At 42.5% G+C, this 9,930-nt stretch overlaps 1 protein-coding gene across 1 annotated transcript in view; it reads left to right on the forward strand.

Moving 5' to 3' along the window:
- The window catches only part of LOC139753938 (probable glutamate receptor), a 223,803-nt gene that overhangs the window by 2,395 nt on the left and 211,478 nt on the right, over positions 1 to 9,930 (forward strand). The window lies entirely within an intron of this gene.

A 9,930-nucleotide genomic window follows, 5' to 3' on the forward strand; every position in this document is an offset into this window, starting at 1 on the left:
TTTATATATATATATATATATATATATATATATATATATAATATAATATATAAATATATATATATATACACATGTACATAATTCATACTATCTGCCTTTATTTATTCCCATCGCCATTTCGCCACACATGGAATAACAACCCCCTCCCCGCTCATGTGTGCGAAGTAGCGCTAGGAAAAGACAACAAAGGCCCCATTCGTTCACACTCGGTCTGTAACTGTCATGTAATAATGCACCGAAACCACAGCTCCCTTTTCACATCCAGGCCACACAAAACTTTCCATGGTTTACCCGAGACGCTTCACATGCCCTGGTTCAATCCATTGACAACACGTCGACCCCGGTATACCATATCGTTCCAATTCACTCTATTCCTTTTACGCCTTTCACCCTCCTGCATGTTCAGGCCCCTGTCACTCAAAATTTTGCACTCTATCTTTCCACCTCCAATTTAGTCTTCCACTTCTCCTTGTTCCCTCCACCTCTGACGCATATATCCTCTTGGTCAATCTTTCCTCACTCATTCTCTTCATGTGACCAAACCATTTCAAAACACCCTCTTCTGCTTTCTCAACCACACTCTTTTTATTTCCACACATCTCTCTTACCCTTACATTAATTACTCGATCAAACCACCTCACACCACATATTGTCCTCAAACATCTCATTTCCAACACATCCACCATCCTCCGCATGACCGTATCTACAGCCCTACCTCACAATCACATAACATTGTTGGAACTGCTATCCCTTGAAACATAACCATTTTTGCTTTCGAGATAACGTTCTCGCTCTCCACGCTCCCAGAACATTCGCCCCTACCCCTACCATGTGACTCACTTCTGCTTCATAGTTACATCCGCTGCCAAATCCACTCCCAGATATCCAAAACACTTCACCTTCCCCAGTTTTTCTCCACTCAAACTTACCTCCCAATTAACTTGTCCCTCAGCGCTACTAAACCGTATCATAATTGCTCTTATTCACATTTACTCTCGGCTGTCTTCTTTCACACACTTTACCAAACCCAGTCACCAACTTCAGCAGTTTCTCACCCGAATCAGCCACCAGCACTGCATCATCAGCGAACAATAACTGAGTCACTTCCCAAGCCCTCTCATCCACAACAGACTGCATGCTTACCCCTCTCTCTAAAACTCTGGCATTCACAAACTAAACAACTATGAAGACATTACGCACCCCTGCCGCAAACCGACATTCACTGAGAAGCCAATCACTCTCCTCTCTTCCTACTATTATACATGCCTTACATCCTAGATAAAATCTTTTCACTGCTTCTAGAAACTTACCTCCCACACCATATAGTCTTACTATTCTCTACAAAGGATCTCTATCAACCCTACTATATGCCTTCTACATATCCCTACATAATGCATCCAAATCCATCTCTGTTTCCAGTGTCAACGAGGTAGCGCAAAGCAACGGACGAAGAATGGTCTAACCCCCTACATACACATAATCATGCATAAACGCCCATACACGCACAGAAACATACATTTACATATCAACGTATACATACATATGCATGCAGAGACACATACACATACACATATGTATATATCATTCTTGTTGCCTTCATCCATTCTCCTCGTTACCCCGCCACTTATGAAATATCCTCCACCCTTCTAACTTTCAACTAGGTACCGACGGAGAAAGACAAAAAGGCGACATTCATTCACGGTCAATCTCTAGCTCTCATGTTTAATGCACGGAAACCACATCTCCATTTCCATATCCATGCCCCACAGACCTTTCCATGGTTTACCCTACACGCTTCACATGCTGTGGCTCGATCCGTTGACAACACCTCAACCCCAGTATGCCACATTGTTCCAATTTGCTCTATTCCTTGCAGGCCTTTCACCCTTCTATATGTTCAGGCCCCGATCGTTCAAAAATCTTTTTCATTCCATCCTTTGACCTCCAGTTTGGTCTCCCACTTCTCCTCGTTCCCTCCACCTCTGACACACATATCCTGCTTGTCAATCTTTCCTCACTCATTCTCTCAATGTGACCAAACCTTTTCAGCACACCCTCTTCTGCTCTCTCAACCACACTCATTCTATTACCAAACATCTCTCTTACCCTTTCATTACTTACTCGATCAAACTACCTCGCACCACATATTGTCCTAAAACATTTCATTTCCAACACATCTGCCGTCCTCCGCACAACCATATCTACAGCAATGCCTTGCAGCCATATAACATTTTGGAGCTGCTATTCCTTCAAACATACCCATTTTTGCTTTCCGAGATAATGTTCTCGCTTCCACACATTCTTCAACGCTCCCACAACCTTAGCCCCCTCCCTCACCCTGTGACTCACTACCGCTTTCATGGTTCCATCCGCTGCTAAGTTAACTCCAAGGTATTTAAAACACTTCGCATCATCCAATTTTTCTACATGAAGTCTTACCTCCCAGTTATCTTTTCCCTTAACCCTACTGAACCGAATAACCTTGCTCTTATTCATATTTACTCTCAACTTCCTTCTTTTACACATTTTACCAAACTCAATCCCTAACTTTTGCAGTTTCTCACCCGAATCAGCCGCTAGCGTTGTATCAAAATCGAAAAACAACTGACTCACTTACCAAGCCCTCTCATCCACAACAGACTGCATACTTGCCCCTCTCTCCAAAAGTCTTGCATTCACCTCCCTAACAACCCCATCCATAAACAAATTAAACAACCATGGAAACGTCACGCACTCCTGCCGTAAATTGTCATTCACTGGAAGCCAATCATTTTCGTCCATTTCTACTCGTACACATGCCTTGCATCCTTGATAACAACTTTTCACTGCTTCTAGCAACTCACCTCCCACATCATATACTCTTAGAATCTTCCACAAAGCATCTCTATCAACTCTACCGTATACCTTCTCCGGAAGCCATAAATGCTACATGCAAATCCATGTTTTTCTAAGTACATTTCACATACATTCTTCATAGCAAACACCTGATCCGCACAACCTCTACCACTTCTGACACCACACTGCTCTTCCCCAGTCTGATGCTCTGTACATGACTTCACCCTCTCAATCAATACCCTCCCATATAATTTCCCAGAAATACTCAACAAACTTATGCCTTTGTAATTTGAACTTACCTCTATCCGCTTTATCTTTGCACAATAGCATTATCCATGTATTCCGACAATATTTAGGCACTTCACCATTATCCATACATACAGTGAATATCCCTAACAATCAGTCAACAACACAGTCAACCCCCATTTTAATGAATTCCACTGCAATACTTTCCAAACCCACCGCCATGCCTTTTTTCTATCTTCCGGAAAGCTTTCACTAACTTTTCTCTGTTTACCAAACCATTCTCCCTGACCCTCTCACTTCACACATCAACTCCACCAAAACACCCCATATCTGCCACTCTCTCATGAGACACATTCAAGAAACCTTCAAAATACTCACTCCATCTCCTTCTCACTTTATCAGTACTTCTTATTACCTCCCCATTTGCCCCCTTCACAGATGTTCCCATTTGTTCTATTATCTTAAGTACTCAATTTACCCCCTTCCAAAACATCTCTTTATTCTCCCTAAGATTTAATCATATTCAGTCACCCCAACTCTCATTACCCTCGTTTCCATCTCTTGCACCTTTCTCGTGACCTGCTACCGCTTTATATTAAACATCTTCCTGTCATTGGTACTAGTCAGTGCAGAAATTGTTCAAACTTTTCTCTGTTCTCTTTCACGAACAATTTAACTGCTTCATCACACCACTCACTGCCCTTTCTAATCTGCCCACCCACAGGGGATGCGGAAGAAAGAATACTTCCCACGTATTCTCAACCTGTCGTAGAGGGCGATTAAATGGGGCAGAATAGGGGCTGGAATCCCCCCTAACTTGTATCTAAATCTCAAAAGGGGAAACAGAAGAAGGAGTCATGCGGTGAGTGCTCATCCTCCTCGAAGGCTCAGACTGGCGTGCCTAAATTTGTGTGGATGTAACCAAGAGCAGAAAAAGGAGACATAGGTAGTTTGTTTGAGTAAAGGAGCCTATATGTTTTGGCTCCGAGTGAAACGAAGCTAAGGGGTAAAGTGGAATAGTGGTCTGGGAATAAAGTCAAGGGTTGGTGAAAGAACAAGAGCAAAGAAAGGAGTAGAAGGTGGAGGGATATCTCATCACTATCTTTTTGATGCGAAGGTAAAGATATGGAGAGACTTTCAAAAAAGAAGAGAGAGTGTTAGAGTGAAGAGAGTGCTAAGAGTAAGTAAGCTTGGAAAGGAGAATTGTATGAAGGAGTACCAGGAGAGCTTGAGTGCAGAATGAAAAAAGGAGAGAACAAATGATGTAAGGGAGATTGGGGGACAATTGGGAAATATAAAGAGAAGCGATGATGGCTGACACAAAATGTGCATATGGGCATCAGAAATATATATATATATATATATATATATATATATATATATATATATATATATATATATATATATATATATATATATACCTAATAACCTTTCTCTTATTCACATTTACTCTTAATTTTCTTCTTTCACAGACTTTACCAAACTCAGTCACCAGCTTCTGCAGTTTCTCACATGAATCAGCCACCAGCGCTGTATCATCAGCGAACAACAACTGACTCACTTCCCCATCTATCTCATCCACAACAGACTTCATACGTGCCCCTCTTTCCAAAACTCTTGCATTCACCTCCCTAACAAACCCATCCATAAACAAATTAAACAACCATAGAGACATCACACACCCATGCCGTAAACCTACATTCGCTGAGAACCAATCACTTTCCTCTCTTCCTACACGTACACATGCCTTACATCCTCGATAAAAACTTTTCACTGCTTCTAACAACTTGCCTCCCACACCATATATTCTTAATACCTTCCACAGAGTATCTCTATCAACTCTATCATATGCCTTCTCCAGATCCATAAATGCTACATACAATCCATTTGCTTTTCTAAGTATTTCTCACATACATTCTTCAAAGCAAACACCTGATCCACACATCCTCTACCACTTCTGAAACCACACTGCTCTTCCCCAATCTGATGCTCTGTACATGCCTTCACCCTCTCAGTCTTGTATTTCTTAACTTTCTAAAATGGGAAACAGAAGAAGGAGTCACGCGGGGAGTGCTCATCCTCCTCGAGAGCTCAGACTGGGGTGTCTAAATGTGTGTGGATGTAACCAAGATGTGAAAAAAGGAGAGATAGGTAGTATGATTGAGTAAAGGAACCTGGATGTTTTGGCTCTGAGTGAAACGAAGCTCAAGGGTAAAGGGGAAGAGTGGTTTGGGAATGTCTTGGGAGTAAAATCAGGGGTTGGTGAGAGGACAAGAGCAATGGAAGGAGTACCAGTACTCCTGAAACAGGAGTTGTGGAAGTATGTGATAGAATGTAAGAAAGTAAATTCTCGATTGATATGGGTAAAACTGAAAGTTGACGGAGAGAGATGGGTGATTATTGGTGCATATGCACCTGGGCATGAGAAGAAAGATCATGAGAGGCAAGTGTTTTGGGAGCAGCTGAATGAGTGTGTTAGTGGTTTTCATGCACGAGACCGGGTTGTAGTGATGGGTGATTTGAACGCAAAGGTGAGTAATGTGGCACTTGAGGGAATAATTGGTATACATGGGGTGTTCAGCGTTGTAAATGGAAATGGTGAAGAGCTTGTAGATTTATGTGCTGAAAAAGGACTGGTGATTGGGAATACCTGGTTTCAAAAGCGAAATATACTTAAGTATACGTATGTAAGTAGGAGAGATGGCCAGAGAGCGTTATTGGATTACGTGTTAATTGACAGGCGCGCGATAGAGAGACTTTTGGATGTTAATGTGCTGAGAGGTGCAACTAGAGGGATGTCTGATCATTATCTTGTGGAGGCTAAGGTGAAGATTTGTATGGGTTTTCAGAAGAGTGAATGTTGGGGTGAAGAGGGTGGTGAGAGTAAGTGAGCTTGGGAAGGAGACTTGTGTGAGGAAGTACCAGGAGAGACTGAGTACAAAATGGAAAAAGGTGAGAACAATGGAAGTAAGGGGAGTGGGGGAGGAATGGGATGTATTTAGGGAATCAGTGATGTATTGCGCAAAAGATGCTTGTGTCATGAAAAGAGTGGGAGGTGGGTTGATTAGAAAGGGTAGTGAGTGGTGGGATGAAGAAGTAAGATTATTAGTGGAAGAGAAGAGAGAGGCATTTGGACGATTTTTGCAGGGAAAAATGCAACTGAGTGGGAGATGTATAGAAGAAAGAGACAGAAGGTCAAGAGAAAGGTGCAAGAGGTGAAAAAGAGGGCAAATGAGAGTTGGGGTGAGAGAGTATCATTAAATTTTAAGGAGAATAAAAAGATGTTCTGGAAGGAGGTAAATAAAATGCGTAAGACAAGGGAGCAAATGGGAACTTCAGTGAAGGACGCAAATGGGGAGGTGATAACAAGTAGTGGTGATGTGAGAAGGAGATGGAGTGAGTATTTTGAAGGTTTGTTGAAAGTGTTTGATAATAGAGTGGCAGATATAGGGAGTTTTGGTCGAGGTAGTGTGCATAGCGAGAGGGTAAGGGAAAATGATTTGGTAAACAGAGAAGAGGTAGTAAAAGCTTTGCGGAAGATGAAAGCCGGCAAGGCAGCAGGTTTGGATGGTATTGCAGTGCAATTTATTAAAAAAGGGGGTGACTGTATTATTGACTGGTTGATAAGGTTATTTAATGTATGTATGACTCATGGTGAGGTGCCTGAGGATTGGCGGAATGCGTGCATAGTGCCATTGTACAAAGGCAAAGGGGATGAGAGTGAGTGCTCAAATTACAGAGGTATAAGTTTGTTGAGTATTCCTAGTAAATTATATGGGAGGGTACTGATTGAGAGGGTGAAGGCATGTACAGAGCATCAGATTGGGGAAGAGTAGTGTGGTTTCAGAAGTGGTAGAGGATGTGTGGATCAGGTGTTTGCTTTGAAGAATGTATGTGGGAAATACTTAGAAAAGCAAATGGATTTGTATGTAGCATTTATGGATCTGGAGAAGGCATATGATAGAGTGGATAGAGATGCTCTGTGGAAGGTATTAAGAATATATGGTGTGGGAGGAAAGTTGTATGAAGCAGTGAAAAGTTTTTATCGAGGATGTAAGGCATGTGTACGTGTTGGAAGAGAGGAAAGTGATTGGTTCTCAGTGAATGTAGGTTTGCGGCATGGGTGTGTGATGTCTCTATGGTTGTTTAATGTGTTTATGGATGGGGTTGTTAGGGAGGTGAATACAAGAGTTTTGGAAAGAGGGGCAAGTATGAAGTCTGTTGTGGATGAGAGAGCTGGGGAAGTGAGTCAGTTGTTGTTCGCTGATGATACAGCGCTGGTGGCTGATTCATGTGAGAAACTGCAGAAGCTGGTGACTGAGTTTGGTGAAGCGTGTGAAAGAAGAAAGTTAAGAGTAAATGTGAATAAGAGCAAGGTTATTAGGTACAGTTGGGTTGAGGGTCAAGTCAATTGGGAGGTAAGTTTGAATGGAGAAAAATTGGAGGAAGTAAAGTGTTTTAGACATCTGGGAGTGGATCTGGCAGCGGATGGAACCATGGAAGCAGAAGTGGATCATAGGGTGGGGGAGGGGGCGAAAATTCTGGGAGCCTTGAAGAATGTGTGAAAGTCGAGAACATTATCTCGGAAAGCAAAAATGAATATGTTTGAAGGAATAGTGGTTCCAACAATGTTGTATGGTTGCGAGGCGTGGGCTATGGATAGAGTTGTGCGCAGGAGGATGGATGTGCTGGAAATGAGATGTTTGAGGACAATGTGTGGTGTGAGGTGGTTTGATCGAGTAATTAACGTATGGGTAAGAGAGATGTGTGGAAATAAAAAGAGCGTGGTTGAGAAAGCAGAAGAGGGAGTTTTGAAATGGTTTGGGCACCTGGAGAAAATGAGTGAGGAAAGATTGACCAAGAGGATATATATGTCGGAGGCGGAGGGAACGAAGAGAAGTGGGAGACCAAATTGTAAGTGGAAAGATGGAGTGAAAAAGATTTTGTGTGATCGGGGCCTGAACATGCAGGAGGGTGAAAGGCGGGCAATGAATAGAGTGAATTGGATCGAATTGGCCGAAGGTCAAGAGAAAGGTGCAAGAGGTGAAAAAGAGGGTAAATGAGAGTTGGGATGAGAGAGTATCATTAAATTTTAGGGAGAATAAAAAGATGTTCTGGAAGGAGGTAAATAAAGTGCGTTAGACAAGAGAGCAAATGGGAACTTCAGTGAAGGGGGCTAATGGGGAGATGATAACAAGTAGTGGTGATGTGAGAAGGAGATGGAGTGAGTATTTTGAAGGTCTGTTGAATGTGTTTGACGATAAAGTGGCAGATATAGGGTGTTTTTGTCGAGGTGGTGTGCAAAGTGAGAGGGTTAGGGAAAATGATTTGGTAAACAGAGAAGAGGTAGTAAAAGCTTTGCGGAAGATGAAAGCCGGCAAGGCAGCAGGTTTGGATGGTATTGCAGTGGAATTTATTTAAAAAGGGGTGACTGTATTGTTGATTGCTTGGTAAGGTTATTCAATGTATGCATGAGTCATGGTGAGGTGCCTGAGGATTGGCGGAATGCTTGCATAGTGTTATTGTACAAAGGCAAAGGGGATAAGAGTGAGTGCTCAAATTACAGAAGTATACGTTTGTTTAGGATTCCTGGTAAATCATATGGGAGAGTATTGATTGCGAGGGTGAAGGCATGTACAAAGCATCATATTGGGGAAGAGCAGTGCGGTTTCAGAAGTGGTAGAGGATGTTTGGATCAGGTGTTTGCTTTGAAGAATGTATGTGAGAAATACTTAGAAAAGCAAATGGATTTGTATGTAGCATTCATGGATCTGGAGAAATCATATGATAGAGTTGATAGAGAAGCTCTGTGGAAGGTACTAAGACCATATGGTGTAGGAGGCAAGTTGTTAGAAGCAGTGAAAAGGTTTTATCGAGGATGTAAGGCATGTGTACGCGTAGGAAGAGAGGAAAGTGATTGGTTCTCAGTGAGCGTAGGTTTCCGGCAGGGGTGTATGATGTCTCCATGGTTGTTTAATTTGTTTATGGATGGGGTTGTTAGGGAGGTGAATGCAAGAGTTTTGGAAAGAGGGGCAAGTATGAAGTCTGTTGTGGATGAGACAGATTGAGAAGTGAGTCAGTTGTTGTTCGCTGATGATACAGCGCTGGCGGCTGATTCATGTGAGAAACTGCAAAAGCTGGTGACTGAGTTTGGTAAAGTGTGTGAAAGAAGAAAGTTAAGAGTAAATGTGAATAAGAGAAAGGTTATTAGGTATAGTAGGGTTGAGGGTCAAGTCAAATGGGAGGTAAGTTTGAATGGAGAAAAACTGGAGGAAGTAAAGTGCTTTAGATATCTAGGAGTGGATCTGGCAGCAGATGGAACCATGGAAGCGGAAGTGAATCATAGGGTGGGGGAGGGGGCGATAATCTTCGGAGCCTTGAAGAATGTGTGGAAGTCGAGAACATTATCTCGGAAAGCAAAAATGGGTATGTTTGAAGGAATAGCGGTTCCAACAATGTTGTATGGTTGCGAGCGTGGGCTATGGATAGAGTTGTGCGCAGGAGGGTGGATGTGCTGAAATGAATGGGTTGAGGACAATGTTGTGGTGGTGAGGTGGTTTGATCGAGTAAGTAATGTTAAGGGTAAAAGAAGATGTGTGGAAATAAAAAGAGTGTGGTTGAGAGAGCATAAGAGGGCCGTCATGAAATGGTTTGGGCACAGGAAGAATGAGTGAGGAAAGAATTGACCAAGAGGATATAGGAGTCGGAGGTGGAGGAACGAGGAGAAGTGGGGATACCAAAATGGGAGGGTGAAAAGATGAGTGAAAAAGATTTTGAGTGATCGGGGCCTGAACATGCAGGAGGGTGAAAGGCGGGCAAGAAAGAGTGAATTGGATCGATGTCGGTATA

The sequence above is a fragment of the Panulirus ornatus genome, chromosome 16, assembly GCF_036320965.1.
Source record: "Panulirus ornatus isolate Po-2019 chromosome 16, ASM3632096v1, whole genome shotgun sequence".
NCBI classification, from domain to species: domain Eukaryota; kingdom Metazoa; phylum Arthropoda; class Malacostraca; order Decapoda; family Palinuridae; genus Panulirus; species Panulirus ornatus.